The sequence below is a fragment of the Eubalaena glacialis genome, chromosome 1, assembly GCF_028564815.1.
Source record: "Eubalaena glacialis isolate mEubGla1 chromosome 1, mEubGla1.1.hap2.+ XY, whole genome shotgun sequence".
NCBI classification, from domain to species: Eukaryota; Metazoa; Chordata; class Mammalia; order Artiodactyla; family Balaenidae; genus Eubalaena; species Eubalaena glacialis.
This window is the reverse complement of record NC_083716.1, coordinates 157,528,544-157,536,390: the sequence shown is the minus strand read 5'-3', so window position 1 is coordinate 157,536,390 and position 7,847 is coordinate 157,528,544.

Genomic DNA, 7,847 nt, shown 5'->3' with positions numbered 1-7,847 from the left:
CTCCACCAGGAAGCCTACACAAGTCACTGAACCAACCTCACCCACTTGGGGCACACACCAAAAACAACGGGAATTACAAACCTGTAGACTGCGAAAAGGAGACCCCAAACAGAGTAAACAAAATGAGGAGACAGAGAAATAGGCAGCAGATGAAGGAGCAAGGTAAAAACTAACCAAACCAAACAAATTAAGAGGAAATAGGCAGTCTACCTGAAAAAGAATTCAGAGTAATGATAGTAAAGATGATCCAAAATCTTGGAAATAGAATGGAGAAAATACAAGAAATGTTTAACAAGGACCTAGAAGAACTAAAGAGCAAAAAAATAATGATGAACAACAAAATAAATGAAATTAAAAATAGTCTAGAAGCAAATAATAGCAGAATAAGTGAGGCAGAAGAATGGATTAGTGACCTGGAAGATAAAATAGTGGAAATAACTACTTGAGCGCAGAGCAAAGAAAAAAGAATGAAAAGAATTGAGGACAGTCTCAGAGACCTCTGGGGCAAATTAAACACACCAACATTCGAATTATAGGGGTCCCAGAAGAAGAAGAGAAAAAGAAAGGGTCTGAGAAAATATTTGAAGAGATCATAGTTGAAAACTTCCCTAACATGGGAAAGGAAATAGTCAATCAAGTCCAGGAAGTGCAGAGACTCCCATACAGGATAAATTCAAGGAGAAACATGCCAAGACACATATTAATCAAACTATCAAAAATTAAATACAAAGAAAAAATATTAAAAGCACAGAGGGAAAAGCAACAATTAAATACAAGGGAATCCCCATAAGGTTAACAGCTGATCTTTCAGCAGAAACTCTGCAAGCCAGAAGGGAGTGGCAGGATATATTTAAAGTGATGAAAGGGAAAAACCTACAACCAAGATTACTCTACCCATCAAGGATCTCATTGAGATTTGATGGAGAAATTAAAACCTTTACACACAAGCAAAAGTTAAGAGAATTCCGCACCACCAAACCAGCTTTACAACAAATGCTAAAGGAACTTCTCTAGGCAGGAAACACAAGGGAAGGAAAAGACCTACAAAAACAAACCCAAAACAATTAAGAAAATGGTAATAGGAACATACATATCGATAATTACCTTAAATGTAAATGGATTATATTCTCCAACCAACAGAAATAGACTGGCTGAATGGATACAAAAGTAAGACCCATATATATGCTGTCTACAAGAGACCCACTTCAGACCCAGGGACACATACAGACTGAAAGTCAGGGGATGGAAAAAGATATTCCATGCAAACGGAAATCAAAAGAAAGCTGGAGTAGCAATTCTCATATCAGACAAAATAGACTTTAAAACAAAGACTATTACAAGAGACAAAGAAGGACACTACATAATGATCAAGGGATCAATCCAAGAAAAAGATATAACAATTGTAAATATTTATGCACCCAACATAGGAGCACTTCAATACATAAGGCAAATGTTAAGAGCCATAAAAGGGGAAATGGACAGTAACACAATAATAGTAGGGGACTTTAACACCCCACTTTCACCAATGGACAGATCATCCAAAATGAAAATAAATAAGGAAACACAAGCTTTAAATGACACTTTAGACAAGATGGACTTAATTGATATTTATAGGACATTCTATCCAAAAATAACAAAATACATTTTCTTCTCAAGCACTCACAGAATATTCTCCAGGATAGATCAGATCTTGGGTCACAAATTTAAGCCTTGGTAAATTTAAGAAAATTGAAATCATATCAAGTATCTTTTCCGACCACAATGCTATGAGACTAGATATCAATTACAGGAAAAAAAGTGTAAAAAATACAAACACATGGAGGCTAAGCAATATGCTACTAAATAACCAAGAAATCGCTGAAGAAATCAAAGAGGAAATCAAAAAATACCTAGAAACAAATGGCAATGAAAACACAACGACCAAAAACCAATAGGATGCAGCAAAAGCAGTTCTAAGAGGGAAGTTTATAGCAATACAACCCTACCTCAAGAAACAAGAAACATCTCAAACAAACAACCTAACCCTACACCTAAAGCAATTAGAGAAAGAAGAACAAAAAACCCCAAAGTTAGCAGATGGAAAGAAATCATAAAGATCAAATCAGAAATAAATGAAAAATAAATGAAGGAAACAATAGCATAGATCAATAAAACTAAAAGCTGGTTCTTTAGAGAAGATAAACAAAACTGATAAACCATTAGCCAGACTCATAAAGAAAAAAAGGGAGAAGATTCAAATAAACGGAATTAGAAATGAAAAAGGAGAAGTAACAACTGCCACTGCAGAAATACAAGGATCATGAGAGATTACTACAAGCAACTAAATGCCAATAAAATGGACAACCTGGAAGAAATGGACAAATCCTTAGAAAAGCACAACCTTCCAAGACTGAACCAGGAAGAAATAGAAAATATGAACAGACCAATCACAACCACTGAAATTGAAACTCTGATTAAGAATCTTCCAACAAACAAAAGCCCAGGACCAGATGGTTTCACAGGTGAATTCTATCAAAATTTAGAGAAGAGCTAACACCTATCCTTCTCAAACTCTTCCAGAATATAGCAGAGGGAGGAACACTCCCAAACTCATTCTACGAGGCCACCATCAACCTGATACCAAAACCAGACAAAGATGTCACAAAAAAAGAAAACTACAGACCAATATCACTGATGAATATAGATGCAAAAATCTTCAACAAAATACTAGCAAACAGAATCCAACAGCAATATTAAAAGGATCATACACCATGATCAAGTGGGGTTTATCCCAGGAATGCAAGGATTCTTCAATATATGAAAATCAATCAATGTGATACACCATATTAACAAATTAAAGGATAAAAACCATATGATAATCTTAATAGATGCAGAAAAAGCTTTCAACAAAATTCAAAACCTATTTATGATGAAAACTCTCCAGAAAGTAGGCATAGAGGGAACTTACCTCAACATAATAAAGGCCATATATGACAAACCCACAGCTAACATCGTTCTCAATGGTGAAAAAGTAAAACCATTCCTTCTAAGATCAGGAACAAGACAAGGTTTCCCACTCTCACCACTATTATTCAACATAGTTTTGGAAGCTTTAGCCATGGCAATCAGAGAAGGAAAAGAAATAAAAGGAATCCAAATCAGAAAAGAAGTAAAACTGTCACTGTTTGCAGATGTCATGATACTATACACAGAGAATCCTAAAGATGCTACCAGAAAACTACTAGAGCTAATCAATGAACTTGGTAAAGTAGCAGGATACAAAATTAATGCACAGAAATCTCTTGCATTTCTATACACTAATGATGAAAAATCTCAAAGAGAAATTAAGGAAACACTCCCATTTATCACTGCAACAAAAAGAATAAAATACCTAGGAATAAACTTACCTAAGGAGAAAAAAGACCTGTATGCAGAAAACTATAAGACACTGATGGAAGAAATTAAAGACAATACAAACAGATGGAGAGATATACCGTGTTCTTGGATTGGAAGAATCAACATTGTGAAAATGACTATACTACCCAAAGCAATCTACAGATTCAATGCAATCCCTATCAAACTACCAATGACATTTTTCACAGAACTAGAACAAAAATTTTCACAATTTGTATGGAAACACAAAAGACCCTGAATAGCCAAAGCAACCTTGAGAAAGAAAAACGGAGCTGCAGGAATCAGGCTCCCTGACTTCAGACTATATTACAAAGCTACAGTAATCAAGACAGTATGGTACTGGCACAAAAAGAGAAATATAGATCAATGGAAAAGGATAGAGAGCCCAGAGATAAACCCACACACATATGGTCACCTTATCTTTGATAAAGGATGCAAGAATATACAATGGAGAAAAGACAGCCTCTTCAATAAGCGGTGCTGGGAAAACTGGACAGCTACATGTAAAAGAATGAAATTAGAACACTTCCTAACACCATACTCAAAAATAAACTCAAAATGGATTAAAGATCTAAATGTAAGGCCAGACACATAAAACTCTTAGAGGAAAACACAGGCAGAATACTCTATGACATAAATCACAGCAAGATCCTCTTCGACCCACCTCCTAGAGAAATGGAAATAAATACAAAAATAAACAAATGGGACCTAATGGAACTTAAAAGCTTTTGCACAGCAAAGGAAACCATAAACAAGACAGAAAGACAACCCTCAGAATGGGAGAAAATATTTGTAAACAAAGCAACTGACAAAGGATTAATCTCCAAAATACACAAGCAGCTCATGCAGCTCAATATCAAAAAAAACAAACAACCCAATCCAAAAATGAGCAGAAGACCTAAATAGACATTTCTCCAAAGAAGATATACAGATTGCCAACAAACACATGAAAGGATGCTCAACATCACTAATCATTAGAGAAATGCAAATCAAAACTACAATGAGGTATCACCTCACACCGGTCAGAATGGCCATCACCAAAAAATCTAGAAACCATATATACTGGAGAGGGTGTGGAGAAAAGGGAACCCTCTTGCACTGTTGGTGGGAATGTAAACTGATACAGCCACTATGGAGAACAGTATGGAGATTCCTTAAAATACTAAAAATAGAACTACCATACAACCCAGCAATCCCACTACTGGGCATATACCCAGAGAAAACCATAATTCAAAAAGATACATGCACCCCAATGTTCATTGCAGCTCTATTTACAATAGCCAGGACATGGAAGTAACCTAAGCGTCCATCGACAGATGAATGGATAAAGAAGATGTGGCACATATATACAATGAAATATTACTTAGCCATAAAAAGAAACGAAATTGAGTTATTAGTAATGAGGTGGTTGGACCTAGAGTCTGTCATACAGAGTGAAGTAAGTCAGAAAGAGAAAAACAAATACTGTATGCTAACACATATATATGGAATGTAAAAAAAAAAAAAGGTTCTGATGAACCTAGCGGCAGGACAGGAATAAAGACGCAGACGTAGAGAATGGACTTGAGGACATGGGGAGCGGGGAAGGGTAAGCTGGGACGAAGTGAGAGAGTAGCAATGACATATATACACACCAAATGTAAAATAGATAGCTAGTGGGAAGCAGCTGCATAGCACAGGGAGATCAGCTCAGTGCTTTGTGACCACCTAGAGGGGTGGGATAGGGAGGGTGGGAGGGAGATGCAAGAGGGTGGGGATATGGGGATTTATGTATACATATAGCTGATTCACTTTGTAATACAGCAGAAACTAACACACCATTGTAAAGCAACTATACTCCAATAAAGATGTTAAAAAAAACCCCAAAAAACCCAAAAAACAAAACAAAAAAAGATATTTACACTAATATACTCAATTGCAGATAAATATTTTTCTTTTTCCTTGCTAAAGATTCATAGCAGAACTTAATAGATAATGTGTTCATGGAGAATGCTTCTCAAATATCCACGGAATTTACTATAATATTTGAAACAATATACGTTGACCAAGGTTAGTTACATTTTTGGTTCCTTCCTAATATAAAGGCTTTACTTCACTTGTTCTTACCTTATATCACACACACACACGCGTGCGTGCCCGTGCGCGCGCATGCGCATGTACACACATACAAATCCTTGGGTACTTTACATATCTAAAGAAGAAATTTTACATATGGCATTTTTTCCCCACTCAGTGTTCAGTTTAACAGTTGTTTTAGAAGTTATTAACAGACAAACTGACAAATTAAAAATTCAAAAATTTAACTGTGGTTAGTGGCAGAGAATATTTTTAATATAATTATCAAGCATTAAAATCCATACTGAAAATATGAAATCTATCATTGTTTTCCCCAAACCTGTAATGGTGCCAGAACTTTAGCTTATTTTCTATATTCACAATTAAGTATGTTTAAGACTTCTTAGAGGCCTGGACAGATTGTACCTTAGAAACTGTCCATGGTCCTTTAACTTACAATCTTTTTAAAAACTTACTCTAGGGACTCCCTTAGTAGCACAGTGGTTAAGAGTCCGCCTGCCAGTGCAGGGGACATGGGTTCAATCCCTGGTCTGGGAAGATCTCACATGCCGCAGAGCAAATAAGCCTTTGAGCAACAACTACTGAGCCTGCACTCTAGAGCCCATGAGCCACAACTACTGAGCCCACGTGACACAACTACTGAAGCCTGCACACCCTAGAGCCCACATGCCGCAACTACTGAGCCCATGTGCCGCAACTACTGAAGCCCACGCGCTCCAGGGCCTGCGTGCCGCAACTACTGAGTGTGCATGCTGCAACTTCTGAAGCCCACGCACCTAGAGCCCGTGCTCTGCAACAAGAAAAGCCACTGCAATGAGAAGCCCACGCACCGCAACGAAGAGTAGCCCCTGCTCACTGCAAATAGAGAAAGCCCGCACACAGCAACAAAGACCCAACGTAGCCAAAAGAAAAACCAAAAACAAAAAACAAACTTACTCTCTGTTGTGACTTCAATAGTATACTTTAGATCTTGAGAGCATGGACTCTGAAGCCAGGCTGCCTGGCTAGGCTCCGTATTAGCTATCTAACCTTGTTCACATTATTTAACTTCTCTTCTCTCAGTCTCCTCATTTGTGAAATGGGGATCATTGTATACTTCATCATAGGGCTGTTGGCAAGATTACATAAGCTGATAAATGTAAACCGTTGAGAATTGTGCCTGGCATAGAGGAGGCTTGATAAATATTAACAATTTTGATGATTTTATTGCCCTCTCTCAAGGGTTGATTTAAAACAATCAAATTCATATTACTTTATTATGCTTTCAAATCACAATATGTCACACCAAATATATATTAAGAGCCTCAAGCCCTATATTATTCTATTTAAATGAAAATTTCAGAACATCTAATGAATACTTTCAATAACATTTTCTATTGCATTCTGTAAAGAAGACAATTAATTAGTTAAAATGAGATTTTATTCATCGGTGTCACAAATATTCTGATAAACTTGAAATAAAGTATTTAATACACATGTTAGAGGAAGCATGTAAGTCTAATACAAGAACTTTCTCATTTCCAAGGTGCTTGTGATGTTTAATTAGTTAACATTTGAAAAGTGCTTTGTGGATTAAAAGTGCTACATAAGTGTTAAATCTTCATTGTTAGTAACAAAAGATTAAGTTAGAAAGAACACATCAAGAATCTTTTACAAAGGAATTGTATTCTATTGTAATTTTTGCTTTTCAACTTTGTGGAAAACTGCCATTAAAGTTTATTCTCCTAAGAGATAAAAGCAGAGCACTTTCACTGGAAACCTCAGTTCAGTTAACCCAGTGATAAATGGTGGGACTTTGACTAAGCCACTCTAAACCAATACTTTTCACTTTCATTATTACTGAAGGGAAGATAATCATACTTAACCCCTACCTACTTAATGCATATTATGAAAATAAATACTCCTGTAAGGTAATGACATTAGCTTTGAGCTCTTTGCAGGACAGTACAATTTGTAAATGTTATGGTTATTGCTCAGGGACACCACATTCCCCAAGTGTTTGGTGCAAGGGTGCTGAAGCAGGTGAAGAGTCTTTGCCTACAGCACTGATTGCAGAGCCATTCAGTCTCCTCTCCATGACCCTCCATCTCCTCATAAGGAGGGCAAGTGGCAGAGCTCAGCAAGCTGGAGAATCCCCGAGCTGCAAGTGCTCTTAGAGACCAGCTACTCCAACACTTTCATTCCCCGGACACGAGTAAAATCCACTTTGAAAACTGTAATTGCACACTATAAAGGGGTGAACTATTTGGTGTATGGATGACCTAGCAATAAACCTGTTTTTTAAAAAACATCTGTGTGAGCAAATGTGTTTGTGTGTGTGTATGCGTGGTGTGTGTGCGTAAATGTCTGCTTCTTTGGCCATTCTCTAAACTGAGTGG